The following is a 15,232-nucleotide window of genomic DNA, read 5'->3' as shown; positions in this document are numbered from 1 at the left end:
ATCACCCGGTACAAAGACCGGGGCCTCACTGCGGTGGCGGTCAGCGTTGGCCTTCTGGCGACGCATGGTGCACTGGAGGTGGACGTGGGCAGCATTCCACGTCTCCTCCGCGCGCTGAAATCAGTTGTCCACCGCAGGAGCTTCAGTCTGGCTCTGATGCCATGGTGCCAGGACCGGCTGATACCCTAAAACACATTGAAATGGAGACAGGTTAGTGGAGGATTGGCGGAGAGGGTTCTGTGCATATTCGGCCCATGGCAAGAACACCGACCACTCCCCCAGTCGGTCCTGGCAGTAGGACCGCAGGAACCTACCCACATCCTGATTCACCCGTTCCACCTGCCCATTAGATTCGGGGTGAAACCCAGAAGTCAGGCTGACGAGACCCCTAGACGTTCCATGAATGCCTTCCAGACCCTGGACGTAAACTGGGGACCTCGGTCAGACACTATGTCTCTGGCACCCCGTAGTGCCGGAAGACGTGAGTAAACAGGGCCGTGGGGAGACCGGGCAGAGGAAGGAGGTGGCAGGCTTTAGAGAAGCGGTCCACAACGACCAGGATGGTGGTGTTACCCTGAGAGAGGGGAAGATCAGTTAGGAAATCAATGGATAAGTGGGACCATGGTCGTTGTGGAACTGATAAGGGATGTAACCTAGGTGCTTTACTCTGTGTGCACACCGAGCAGGCGGAGACATACACCCTCATGTCCTTAGCCAAGGTAGGCCACCAGTACTTCCCGGTCAGGCAGCGCACTGTACGGCCGATGCCTGGGTGACCAGAGGAGGGGGACGTGTGTGCACAATAGATAAGATGATCATGGACACTAGACGGCACGTACCGAAGCCCAGCGGGGCACTAAGGTGGAGATGGCTCTGTGCGTAACGCCCGCTCTATGTCCGTGTCCACCGCCCACACAACCGGCGCCACAATGCAGGAGGCCGGGAGTATGGGGGTGTTGTCAATGGGCCTCTCCTCTGGGTCGTACAGCCATGACAGTGCATCTGCCTTCACGTTCTTCGTGCCTGGTATGTAGGACAGCGTGAAATCAAACCGGGTGAAGAACAAGGCCCACCTGGCCTGACTAAGGTTCAGCCTCCTCGCTGCCCGGATGTACTCCAGGTTACGGTGGTCAGTCCAGATGAGGAATAGGTGTTTCGCCCCCTCGAGCCAGTGCCTCCACGCTGTCAGGGCTCTGACAACAGCCAACAGCTCCCGATCACCAACGTCAAAGTTCTGCTCCGCCGGGCTGAGCTTCATAGAGAAGAAGGAACAGGGGCGGAGCTTGGGTGGCGTGCCCGAGCGTTGGGATTGGACAGCGCCTATCCCTACCTCGGACGCGTCCACCTCCACTACGAACGGCAATGATGGATTGGGATGGGCTAGTACCGGGGCTGAGGTGAACAGAGCCCTCAGGTTACTGAAAGCCCTGTCAGCCTCAGCAGACCACCCTTCAACAGAGAGGTGATGGGAGCTTCGACATTGCCAAAGCCCCGGATAAACCTCCGATAGTAATTGGCAAAGCCAATGAAGCACTGCACCTCCTTTACCGTGGGTGGAGTCGGCCAATTACGCACGGCTGAAATGCGGTCTCCCTCCATCTCCACACCTGAGGTGGTGATGTGGTATCCGAGGAAGGAGACGGATTGTTGGAAGAACAGACACTCTTCAGCCTTGGCATACAGGTCATGCTCCAACAGTCGGCCCAGCACTCTGCGAACCAGGGACATGCTTGGCGCGCGTAGCAGAATACACCAGGATGTCATCGATGTAGACCACCACACCGCGACCAAGCATGTCCCGAAACACCTCGTTCACAAAGGACTGGAAGACGGATGGAGCATTCATCAAACCGTAGGGCATCACCAGGTATTAGTAATGCCCCGTGGTTGTGCTGAATGCTGTCTTCCACTCGTCCCCTTCCCGGACACACACCAGGTTGTACACACTCCTGAGATCTAATTTCATGAAGAAGCACGCCCCATGCATTGTTTCGATCACAGAGGAAATGAGGGGTAGGGGATAACTATAGCGAATGGTCGTTTTATTAAGTGCACGGTAATCAATGCAAGGGCACTGTCTTTCTTCTTCACGAAAAAGGAAACTGGAGGAGGCGGGTGAAGTGGAGGGATGTATGAACCCCTGACGCAGGGACTCGGAGACGTATGTTTCCTTAGCCTCCGTTTCCACCTGCGAGTCTGAATCTACCAGCGCCTTACACTGGGGAACTACCGTGTAATCAGGGAAGTTGACGTGGATGGTGAAATGCGCAGCAGAGGGCTCTGAACGAGTGTGGGTTTGCGCTACCTGGGGTGACGCCAGAGTGCCCTGCCTGCCGCCTCCAGACCCGGAAGAACCCTGACAACATCGTGCAGCAGAATGTCCTCTCTTGCCACAAGAGTGACACTGGATCTGTCGTCCTCCATTGTCCCGGAACGCTGCACCACCCAGCTCCATCGGAACGTGATCTGGGTTGAAGGGGGGTGAAATGGGCAGGCCCATTCCAGGACGTCCTCTCGAAGCCAGCAGGTTGTCCAACCGGATGGCCATGTCCACCAGTTGGTTGAAGGTCAACGTGGTATCCCGGCAGGCTAGCTCCCTTCGGACGTCCTCACGCAGGCTGCATCGGAAGTGGTCGATGAGGGCCCGCTTGTTCCACCCGGACCCAGCCGCTAGAGTTCTGAACTCCAGGGCAAAGTCTTGCACGGTCCTCGTCCCCTGCCTCAGATGGACCAGACTCTCGCCCGCCTCTCTTCGAAGACTGCCCGGAAGAGGCTAGCGAACTCTCCGTAGTTGTCCAACGCGTCTCCTCCTTCACTCCAGACCGCTTTGGCCCACTCCAGGGCTTTCCCCGAGAGGCAGGAGACGAGGGCGGACACCTTCTCCCGATCCGATGGAGCAGGGCTGATGGTGTTGAAATATAGGTCCAGCTGCAGGAGGAAACCCTGGCAGCGGGCCGCTGTCCCGTCATATTCCCTTGGTCGAGACAGGTGAATACCTCTGGGTGCTGGTGTCTGGGTGGCTGGATCCGGTCGCTCAGCTGGTTCCACAGGGTCGGGTCCTCTCCTCTCCAGGTGCTGGAGAATCCGATCCATCGCTTCACCCAAATTGGCTAACATGTTGGAATGCTCCCGGACCCGCTCAAAGACTCCAGGCATATTCCCCACTCCTGCTGACTCCATGCTGTTGGGTGTATGATTCTGTAGCGGGTGATTTGGACGGAGTCAGGCGCAGGAGGTGTAAATCCCAGAATAATGGTTTATTCGGCCAATACAGCGGTTCACAGCAATGCGTAAAACAACTACAGTGCGACCAAACGGCGCACTGGGAAAAAACAAAACACATGGGTGAATATCCCGACGATAAAGTACATAATGCTCCGAGCTATCGACACCTCCACATGGAAACAATCACACACAAAGACATGGGGGGCAGAGGGAATACGTATACAGGGACTGATGAGGGGATATGAACCAGGTGTGTGTAATTGACAAGACAAAACAAATGGAATGATGAGATGAGGAGATGAGGAGCGGCAGTGGCTAGAAGGCCGGTGACGACGAACGCCGAAGCCTGCCCGAAACAAGGAGGGGAGGCAGCTTCGGAGGAAGTCGTGACAGCGCATTAATCAATAGTAGTGCACTACATAGGGAATAGGGTACTATTTAGGACACAGCCTGTGTGTGATCGCATACCTACAGGGGTATTTGGCAACAAGGATTTGCCAATGTGACTCTGAGATCGGAACATGCTCTCTCGCCCGAGAAACCAAAGTCTTAACCATTTGACCAAGAGGAAATTCCACTTGGGCCGAGGGGACCTGGGCTAATTGAGTGACTGCTGATGCACAACCAAATTGCACGTTGTGTATTATATTACTCTAACTCTCAACAGTACGTTTTTTTAAAATGTATTTTATTTTATTGGTCCGGGGGGGGGGGCCTACAAAAGGGGGGCCGTGGTCTGCCAGTTGCCATCCCTGCTCTACTCTAACAGTACAGCTGACTAGGTGTCACACCTTGTGGTGTTACTGTGGTTTCCCACCTAGCTCTCTGATGAAGGCTAATGCCTCTACTTTAAGGCTTTGTGCATCAACTCTGTGGATCTGTACATATCACCAGGGGTTGAGTCCCAAATGACACCCTATTCCCTATTTAGTGCACTACTTTTAGCAGGCAACCAGTGAGCTCATCCTAAGGAATCATTAAAAGCCTAAAGCAAGAAAAACGGACAGACGGGCAGCGATCAGAGTTTGACTGGCATCCATGTCCGCCCAAAATTGGGTTAGCTGTGTTATTTTTAACTCATGTCCACATGCCGGGGCCCCTGCTAATCATTTTGTTCCCCTCTCTGTCATATCCCTCTGCCCCCCTCTCCCCCCTCTCGCCCCTCTGCCCCCCTCTCGCCCCTCTCGCCCCCTCTCGCCCCTCACCAATGTCCCACTGCATTTGGGGAGGTCACAACACAGTGCTCTTAGCAGGAGATCATTTCCTTGGGACAGCAGATGATGGCGTATAACAGCTGACCACAGATCAGTATAGGGTTAGGGTGCGTCTCAAATGGCACACTATTCCCTATATGGTGCTCTACTCTGGTCTAAAGTAGTGCACTATATAGGGAATAGGGTGCCATCTGAGATGCATCCATAGTATAACCCCAGACCTCTACCATCCTATCTACCACCTCAAATGTCCCACCTATTCCAACGTGTGTTCCGGTATGGGGTGGTGATCTTGGCTAAGGAGGATTATGTTATGATGCTTTGATGTCATACTACTTTGGTTTTCCATTGCAAGATAGAACGCAAAGGAGAACATACAGTGTCCCCGTCTGAATATCCACACAAGCCACAGAGAACATACAGTGTCCCTGTCTGAATATCCATACAAGCCACAGAGAACATACAGTGCATATTCAGTTTGAGTAAAGCTAAATGGAGACGTATTGGTGACAAGTTAATGTAACGTAACAAGTAACCGTAAAGTGCTAAATCGTGGATCTAACACATGTAACAGTATAGTGAAATGCTAGCGTGCGTGTCTGAGAGAGAGCTTCAACCGTGGAGTTGTATGTTGCTGACTCATTAAGTGATGTGACATTAGTGGCCGCCTGCTAGCGGTCCTTCACTGAGCTACGCCAGTTGCCAGTTGCCAGTTGCCTGGGCTGAGGTTGACACAGCTGTCGAGGCGCTGTGACTGCTCCCACATGGTGTGGCAATGGAGCACAAAGGTCAAGGGTCACCGGCATTTAGGCTGAAAGGGAGAACAGGTGAGAATCTGGTCCAAGGAGAAGTGAAGGGAAGGGGGTCAGAGAGAGAGAGAGAGAGAGAGAGAGAGAGAGAGAGAGAGAGAGAGAGAGAGAGAGAGAGAGAGAGAGAGAGAGAGAGAGAGAGAGAGAGAGAGAGAGAGAGAGAGAGAGAATGGTTTCAATACAATAGTCTGTGGGATAGCTATCTATTACATCTAGAAACGATGAGCATAATATTACCGATTAATAAACCATTAAAAAAAAAATCCCTTTCGAAGTACCCCCTGTACTTTGTTTCCATGCACTGCTAATCAGAACCGCAAATGGTGTAAAACTAACAGGATATGGGTGACCAGGCCCCTCTGGCCTGTGTTACCCCCCAAGCCCACTTTCAACCAGACACACAACACATGAAAGGCCCAGAGGTGTTACAACGTGTTGATGCTGTAGCTGGTGTCAGTGACCCTGTTGTAAAGGATTGTGTCCCAAATGGCACCCTATTCCCTATATACTGCAATACTTATGAGCAGAGCCCTATGGGGGGTCTTTTGGGCCCTGGACAGAACTAGTGCACTATGTAGGGAACCAGTGCACTGTAGGGTGCCATTTGGGACCATGATCATGCTGGTGAGGCCAGGCTCTCCCAGAGTGAACGACCATGTGACCGCGTGACAGTTGAGGTGTAATGTCCTGGTCTCGGACCAGGGTGCACTGGGGGTAATCAGGGTCGCCAGGTCAAAGGTCAGATATTTACCAGACTCCCTGGATAGGTTCAAATAGGATTTGAGAGAAAATAGACTATTTAGTCCCAGATCTGAAATTGATATGACAGGGTGTATCCCAGAAACCCTAGACCCACTCCAATTTGCATACCGCCCCAACAGAATCACAGATGATGCAATCTCTATTGCGCTCCACAATGCCCTTTCACACCTGGACAAAAGGAACACCATAGTGCCCTCAAAGCTCATCACTAAGCTAAGGACCCTGGGACTAAACACCTCCCTCTGCAACTGGATCCTGGACTTCCTGACGGGCAGCCCCCAGGTGGTAAGGGTAGGTAACAACACATCCGCCACGCTGATCCTCAACACGGGGGCCCCTCAGGGGTGCGTACTCAGTCCCCTCCTGTACTCCCTGTTCATTCATGACTGCATGGCCAGACACGACTCCAACACCATCATTAAGTTTGCCGATGACCCAACAGTGGTAGGCCTGATCACCGACAACGATGAGATAGCCTATAGGGAGGAGGTCAGAGACCTGGCCGTGTGGTGCAAGGACAACAACCTCTCCCTCAACGTGATCAAGACAAAGGAGATGATTGTGGACTACAGGAAAAAGAGGAGGACCGAGCACGCCCCCATTCTCATCGACGGGGCTGTAGTGGAGCAGGTTGAGAGCTTCAAGTTCCTTGGGGTCCATATCACCAACAATCTAACATGGTCCAAGCACACCAAGACAGTCGTGAAGAGGGCACGACAAAACCTATTTGGCATGGGTCCTCAGATCCTCAAAAGGTTCTACAGCTGCACCATCGAGAGCATCCTGACTGGTTGCATCACTGCCTGGTATGGCAACTGCTCGGCCTCCGACCTCAAGGCACTACAGAGGGTAGTGCGTACGGCCCATTACATCACTGGGGCCAAGCTTCCTGCCATCCAGGACTTCTGTACCAGGCGGTGTCAGAGGAAGGTCCTAAAAATTATCAAAGACTTCAGCCATCCTAGTCATAGACTGTTCTCTCTGCTACCGCACGGCAAGCGGTACCGGAGCGCCATGTCTAGGTCCAAGAGGCTCCTAAACAGCTTCTACCCCCAAACCATAAGACTCCTGAACATCTAATCAAATGGCTCCCCGGACTATTTGCATTGCCCCACCCCCCCCCCACCCCCTCTTTCACGCTGCTGCTACTCTGTTTATTATCTATGCATAGTCACTTTAACTCTACCTACATGTACACATTACCTCAACTACCTAGACTAACCGGTGCCCCCGCAGATTGACTCGGTACCGGTACCCCCTGTATATAGCCTCGCTACTGTTTATTTTTACTGCTGCTCTTTAATTATTTGTTACTTTCATTTCGTATTATTTTATATTGTATTTTTTTTTGTGATTTTTTTGGGGGGTATTCTTTCTTAAAACTGCATTGTTGGTTAAAGGCTTGTAAGTAAGCATTTCACTGTAAGGTCTACACCTGTTGTATTCGGCGCATGTGACAAATACAATTGTATTTTGTTTTATTTTATTTGATAGGTCAACAAATCATCATATTCTTCCAGTTCGTTACAGGAATTTTTTTATCAATACAATATGAACCACAATTATGATCTGTTGTTAAATCTCCACACACGGTACATCTCTGACTACTCTACCTTACCTCATAGGGGCAAGTTTGTAATCTTTCATCTTCAGTTAACACAAGGCCACATCCATTACATGACTTTCAGTAGTAATGATAGTATCACAAAAAAAGGGATCAACCTCCTGCCATGTGACATCTCCACGTGATCCCCCCGTTCCTCCCTCCACGTGATCCCCCCCGTTCCTCCCTCCACGTGATCCCCCCGTTCCTCCCTCCACGGCTCCGCTTGCAGAATGTGGTGAGGCTGTCCGGCCGTCCGGTTGGACACCAAGTTCCTCTGGGCGTCAGTTAGACAGTTGCCCCATCAGCACGTCCCGCCAACTGCAGGCAGAGTCAAGTAACAGCAGCAAGCAGCAATGCCCAGGCCAGATAGACTACAAGGGGGTTGGAGTAGGTGGGTAGACGAGGGGGTTGGAGTGGGGGGGGGTAGACTAGGGGGTTGGAGTGGGTGGGTAGACTAGGGAGTTGGAGTGGGGGGGGGTAGACTAGGGGGTTGGAGTGGGGGGGGGGTAGACTAGGGGGTTGGAGTGGGTGGGTAGACTAGGGAGTTGGAGTGGGGGTAGACAAGGGGGTTGGAGTGGGGGGGTAGACTAGGGAGTTGGAGTGGGGGTAGACAAGGGGGTTGGAGTGGGGGGGTAGACTAGGGAGTTGGAGTGGGGGTAGACAAGGGGGTTGGAGTGGGGGGGTAGACTAGGGAGTTGGAGTGGGGGTAGACGAGGGGGTTGGAGTGGGGGTAGACGAGGGGGTTGGAGTGGGGGTAGACGAGGGGGTTGGAGTGGGGGTAGACGAGGGAGTTGGAGTGGGGGTAGACAAGGGGGTTGGAGTGGGGGGGTAGACTAGGGAGTTGGAGTGGGGGTAGACGAGGGGGTTGGAGTGGGGGGTAGATGAGGGGGTTGGAGTGGGGGTAGACGAGGGGGTTGGAGTGGGGGTAGACGAGGGGGTTGGAGTGGGGGTAGATGAGGGGGTTGGAGTGGGGGTAGACAAGGGGGTTGGAGTGGGGGGGTAGACTAGGGGGTTGGGGTGGGGGGTAGACTAGGGGGTTGGAGTGGGGGTAGACGAGGGGGTTGGAGTGAGGGTAGATGAGGGGGTTGGAGTGGGTGGGTAGACTAGGGAGTTGGAGTGGGGGTAGACGAGGGGGTTGGAGTGGGGGTAGATGAGGGAGTTGGAGTGGGGGTAGACGAGGGGGTTGGAGTGGGGGTAGACGAGGGGGTTGGAGTGGGGGGTAGACGAGGGGGGTTGAGTGGGGGTAGACGAGGGGGTTGGAGTGGGGGTAGACGAGGGAGGTTGGAGTGGGGGTAGACGAGGGGGTTGGAGTGGGGGTAGACGAGGGGGGTTGGAGTAGGGGGTAGACGAGGGGGTTGGAGTGGGGGTAGACGAGGGGGTTGGAGTGGGGGTAGACGAGGGGGTTGGAGTGGGGGGTAGACGAGGGGGGTTGGAGTGGGGGTAGACGGGGGGGGTTGGAGTGGGGGGGGTAGACTAGGGGGTTGGAGTGGGTGGGTAGACTAGGGAGTTGGAGTGGGGGTAGACAAGGGGGTTGGAGTGGGGGGGTAGACTAGGGAGTTGGAGTGGGGGTAGACAAGGGGGTTGGAGTGGGGGGGTAGACTAGGGAGTTGGAGTGGGGGTAGACGAGGGGGTTGGAGTGGGGGTAGACGAGGGGGTTGGAGTGGGGGTAGATGAGGGGGTTGGAGTGGGTGGGTAGACTAGGGAGTTGGAGTGGGGGTAGACGAGGGGGTTGGAGTGGGGGTAGATGAGGGGGTTGGAGTGGGTGGGTAGACTAGGGAGTTGGAGTGGGGGTAGATGAGGGGGTTGGAGTGGGGGTAGATGAGGGAGTTGGAGTGGGGGTAGACGAAGGGGTTGGAGTGGGGGTAGACGAGGGGGTTGGAGTGGGGGGTAGACGAGGGGGGTTGGAGTGGGGGTAGACGAGGGGGTTGGAGTGGGGGTAGACGAGGGAGGTTGGAGTGGGGGTAGACGAGGGGGTTGGAGTGGGGGTAGACGAGGGAGGTTGGAGTGGGGGTAGACGAGGGGGTTGGAGTGGGGGTAGACGAGGGGGGTTGGAGTGGGGGGTAGACGAGGGGGTTGGAGTGGGGGTAGACGAGGGGGTTGGAGTGGGGGTAGACGAGGGGGTTGGAGTGGGGGGTAGACTAGGGGGGTTGGAGTGGGGAGTAGACGAGGGGGGTTGGAGTGGGGGTAGACGGGGGGGTTGGAGTGGTGGTAGCTAAGACTGAACTCCAGTGTTCATCATATACAGTATTTTGTAGGTACACATTAAGTACAAGTAAGTTTATTTAAAGATACACTTTTAACTAGCTAAATCTTGTGTAACACCTAGTAATTACATTGTACTCATACAGATATTAAATGTATTCTGTGGTTGGTACTTCTGGGTTTATCCTCTCACTTGGATGGCAACGAGGTTCAGGTTGTCATAACGGGGTAATGTAATTAAATATATTTACATTTACATTTTAGTCATTTAGCAGACGCTCTTATCCAGAGTGCATACATTTTTTTTATTTTTTATACTGGAATCGAACCCACAACCCTGGCATTACAAATGCCATGCTCTACCAACTGAGCTACATCCCTGCCGGCCATTCCCTCCCCTACCCTGGACGACGCTGGGCCAATTGTGCACCGCCCCATGGGTCTCCCGGTCGCGGCCGGCTACGACAGAGCCTGGATACGAACCAGGATCTCTAGTGGCACAGCTAGCACTGCGATGCAGTGCCTTAGACCACTGCGCCACTCGGGGATAACACCCGTATGGTAGTCAGTGAAGTCGAGCTATATCCAGTATGTTTTTTGTAAACTCAACCAAGTTAACCCAGATGGTACACTGTTGGAGGCCTTTTGAGCCTCCAACCTTTTGTAATCTTGGACACCCAGTTCACAAGAGATTACCACCTTGTGACAGTTCGTTCTGAATCGGATGCGGCTGAGAAGAAACTGAACGCTAAATTGGTGAATTTATTAGTGGAAACTTGGCCATTTGTAACGAGCGCGGTAACAAGCATTCATTTATACACCCCTGTAATTACAGCCTGCAATTAACCACCAGTTAGACGTTGCTATTACAGTGTTACTGTGAGTTATTACACTGTAAAAAGGACCCCTTAACATGAGGCGTTACTCTATTTGTCCGTATCAGTGTGGTTGAGGGGGGGGGGGGGGGGGGGGGGGGGCTACAATGGCTGTCTGTTTGAGGCAGTGAGTGATTGATAGCAGCTCATGCCAAGAGTCTGTCATCATTTAATGTATTATTATTAGTGATGTATTATGTCTCTCGGTATTCACACCCTTACAGTAAGCTTCAAGTTATGCTGCTACAACAGCAATAGATAGTGACTTATTATTGTAAAACTACAACAGCAATAGATAGTGACTTATTATTGTAAAACTACAACAGCAATAGATAGTGACTTATTATTGTAAAACTACAACAGCAATAGATAGTGACTTATTATTATAAAACGTCTTTGTTTTGCTAACATGCTTTTCCGTTTAACTTCCTTCATTCTCTGGTTCTTACTTCTACTAAGCTTATCTTAGTTGTTCTCGACCACACAGCACTGTTTAAGCACCGACAACAGTGATGTGACACCATAAAAACCTTTTGGAATGAAATGACCCGATTTACTGTACTTTTATTAGACCACAAGCTCCCCCCCCCCCCCCGGCCCCTCCCCGGCCCCTCCCCAGAGGAGGTAACAGCTGTGGGGCCGACACAGGTCACATGACCGCGGCAGGTGGGACAAAACCTATGTGGGATCACCCAACCTCTCTCTCTCTCTCTGAATGTCAGGGGTGTGGCATCCCATCCTGTAGGAATGTGTCACCAGGTGTTCAGAGCTCTCCTGGCCAGTCTCTCACATAGTCAGGATTCCAGAGACAAAGATCTGTCATGTTAAAATTATATTTTTTCATTAATGTCATATATTTCCCTCCGTACTCATTGCTCCCATTCCATTGTAACTCCCAATGTGTGATTTTTCTTTAATAATACCAACATAAATAAGTCATTTTCTTGCAGAGATATTTTAGTGGATTGCATAAAACATCTTACAATCAGTGGCAAAGTGATGAAAGTCTGACTGGTGTTGTTTAGAGTAAGAGACTATCGTGATTTTAACAGGAACAAATATTATTATCTCAGCTTATCTTAGTTGTTGTTGATCTGTTAACACACGGAGAGTACAGCACCGTGATAAATCAACATCAGCTTATCTTAGTTGTTGTTGATCTGTTAACACACGGAGAGTACAGCACCGTGATAAATCAACATCAGCTTATCTTAGTTGTTGTTGATCTGTTAACACACGGAGAGTACAGCACCGTGATAAATCAACATCAGCTTATCTTAGTTGTTGTTGATCTGTTAACACACGGAGAGTACAGCACCGTGATAAATCAACATCAGCTTATCTTAGCTGTTGTTGATCTGTTAACACACGGAGAGTACAGCACCGTGATAAATCAACATCAGCTTATCTTAGCTGTTGTTGATCTGTTAACACACGGAGAGTACAGCACCGTGATAAATCAACATCAGCTTATCTTAGTTGTTGTTGATCTGTTAACACACGGAGAGTACAGCACCGTGATAAATCAACATCAGCTTATCTTAGTTGTTGTTGATCTGTTAACACACGGAGAGTACAGCACCGTGATAAATCAACATCAGCTTATCTTAGTTGTTGTTGATCTGTTAACACACGGAGAGTACAGCACCGTGATAAATCAACATCAGCTTATCTTAGCTGTTGTTGATCTGTTAACACACGGAGAGTACAGCACCGTGATAAATCAACATCAGCTTATCTTAGTTGTTGTTGATCTGTTAACACACGGAGAGTACAGCACCGTGATAAATCAACATCAGCTTATCTTAGCTGTTGTTGATCTGTTAACACACGGAGAGTACAGCACCGTGATAAATCAACATCAGCTTATCTTAGCTGTTGTTGATCTGTTAACACACGGAGAGTACAGCACCGTGATAAATCAACATCAGCTTATCTTAGCTGTTGTTGATCTGTTAACACACGGAGAGTACAGCACCGTGATAAATCAACATCAGCTTATCTTAGCTGTTGTTGATCTGTTAACACACGGAGAGTACAGCACCGTGATAAATCAACATCAGCTTATCTTAGCTGTTGTTGATCTGTTAACACACGGAGAGTACAGCACCGTGATAAATCAACATCAGCTTATCTTAGCTGTTGTTGATCTGTTAACACACGGAGAGTACAGCACCGTGATAAATCAACATCAGCTTATCTTAGCTGTTGTTGATCTGTTAACACACGGAGAGTACAGCACCGTGATAAATCAACATCAGCTTATCTTAGTTGTTGTTGATCTGTTAACACACGGAGAGTACAGCACCGTGATAAATCAACATCAGCTTATCTTAGTAGTTGTTGATCTGTTAACACACGGAGAGTACAGCACCGTGATAAATCAACATCAGCTTATCTTAGTTGTTGTTGATCTGTTAACACACGGAGAGTACAGCACCGTGATAAATCAACATCAGCTTATCTTAGTTGTTGTTGATCTGTTAACACACGGAGAGTACAGCACCGTGATAAATCAACATCAGCTTATCTTAGTTGTTGTTGATCTGTTAACACACGGAGAGTACAGCACCGTGATAAATCAACATCAGCTTATCTTAGCTGTTGTTGATCTGTTAACACACGGAGAGTACAGCACCGTGATAAATCAACATCAGCTTATCTTAGCTGTTGTTGATCTGTTAACACACGGAGAGTACAGCACCGTGATAAATCAACATCAGCTTATCTTAGCTGTTGTTGATCTGTTAACACACGGAGAGTACAGCACCGTGATAAATCAACTAGCCCACATCACTTTCTTTAGCACAAAAGGCAGCCACACAGATGTTCTTCAGTGCACCATAGCGGGGTACGCATAGGAAGTAGAACTGAATGTTTTTTTCCTGTCATATTTGAAATGCATAGGTACACAAAACATATGTACAGTATATTCATGAACAACATTTTACTGTAGAATATAAATAAAAAAATAAAAAAGGGAAATAAGCAGAACATTAAACAAGAATTAAACAAGTGGAATTTATTTGATATTGAACATGTGGGGTCTCTTTTGTAGTGCGGACCAGTGTAGGAGAAAGGGGTGAAAACCAGTTAAATTAATATTTTTTATAAGTTATTTCGCTAGATTCAACGTTTGCTACATTTCCAAAATGGCTGCAACCATATGGCATGTGTAAATAGCACTACAAAAATAATAATAAAATATTTGAGTTTCCTATTCGTTAATTCTCATCCAGCACTGCCCAGCCCTGCACAGCCCTGCCCTACCCAACCCAACCCAACCCAGCCCTGCCCAGCCCTGCCCTGCCCAACCCAACCCTGCCCAGCCCTGCCCTGCCCAACCCAACCCAACCCTGCCCTGCCCAGCCCTGCCCAACCCTGCACAGCCCTGCCCTACCCAACCCAGCCCTGCCCAACCCTGCACAGCCCTGCCCTACCCAACCCAGACCTGCCCAACCCAGCCCAGCCCTGCACAGCCCTGCCCAACCCAACACAACCCTGCACAGCCCTGCCCAACCCAACACAACCCTGCACAGCCCTGCCCAACCCAGCCCTGTCCCGCACTGCCCTACCCTGCCCAGCCCAGCACTGCTTGGATATTTGTCACTGACTGTTACCAATGTGCTATCGTGAGAATGATCGTTTAGAAATCTCCACTTAATAGATTCACAGTTGCTATCAAGGTCATTCAAAAGGGTAGGTTTAACAGAGCGAATGAAATGTAAACATACTTTATAAATCATGTATCATCAATGATGCTATTTAGGCCTACAGTGCCTTGCAAAAGTATTCATCCCCCTTGGCGTTTTTCCTATTTTGTTGCATTACAACCTGTAATTTAAATGGGTTTTTATTTGGATGTCATGTAATGGACATACACAAAATAGTCCAAATTGGTGAAGTGAAATGAAAAAAATATATTGTTTCAAAAAATTCAAAAAAATAAATAACGGAAAAGTGGTGCGTGCATATGTATTCAACCCCTTTGCTATGAAGCCCCTAAATAAGATCTGGTGCAACTAATTACCTTCAGAAGTCACATAATTAGTTAAATAAAGTCCACCTGTGTGCAACCTAAGTGTCACATGATCTGTTACATGATCTCAGTATATATACACCTGTTCTGAAAGGCCCCAGAATCTGCAACACCACTAGGCAAGGGGCACCACCAAGCAAGTGGCACCATGAAGACCAAGGAGCTCTCCAAACAGGTCAGGGACAAAGTTGTGGAGAAGTACAGATCAGAGTTGGGTTATAAAAAAATATTTGAAACTTTGAACATCCCACGGATCACCATTAAATGCATTATTAAAAAATGGCAAGAACATGGCACCACAAGAGATGCCAAGAGAGGGCCGCCCACCAAAAGTCACGGACCAGGCAAGGAGGGCATTAATCAGAAAGGCAACAAAGAGACCAAAGATAACCCTGAAGGAGCTGCAAAGCTCCACAGCGGAGATTGGAGTATCTGTCCATAGGACCACTTTAAGCTGTACACTCCACAGAGCTGGGCTTTATGGAAGAGTGGCCAGAAAA

This window comes from Coregonus lavaretus, assembly GCF_964263955.1.
Source record: "Coregonus lavaretus genome assembly, chromosome: 33".
NCBI lineage: Eukaryota > Metazoa > Chordata > Actinopteri > Salmoniformes > Salmonidae > Coregonus > Coregonus lavaretus.
This window is presented reverse-complemented; position numbering follows the sequence as displayed.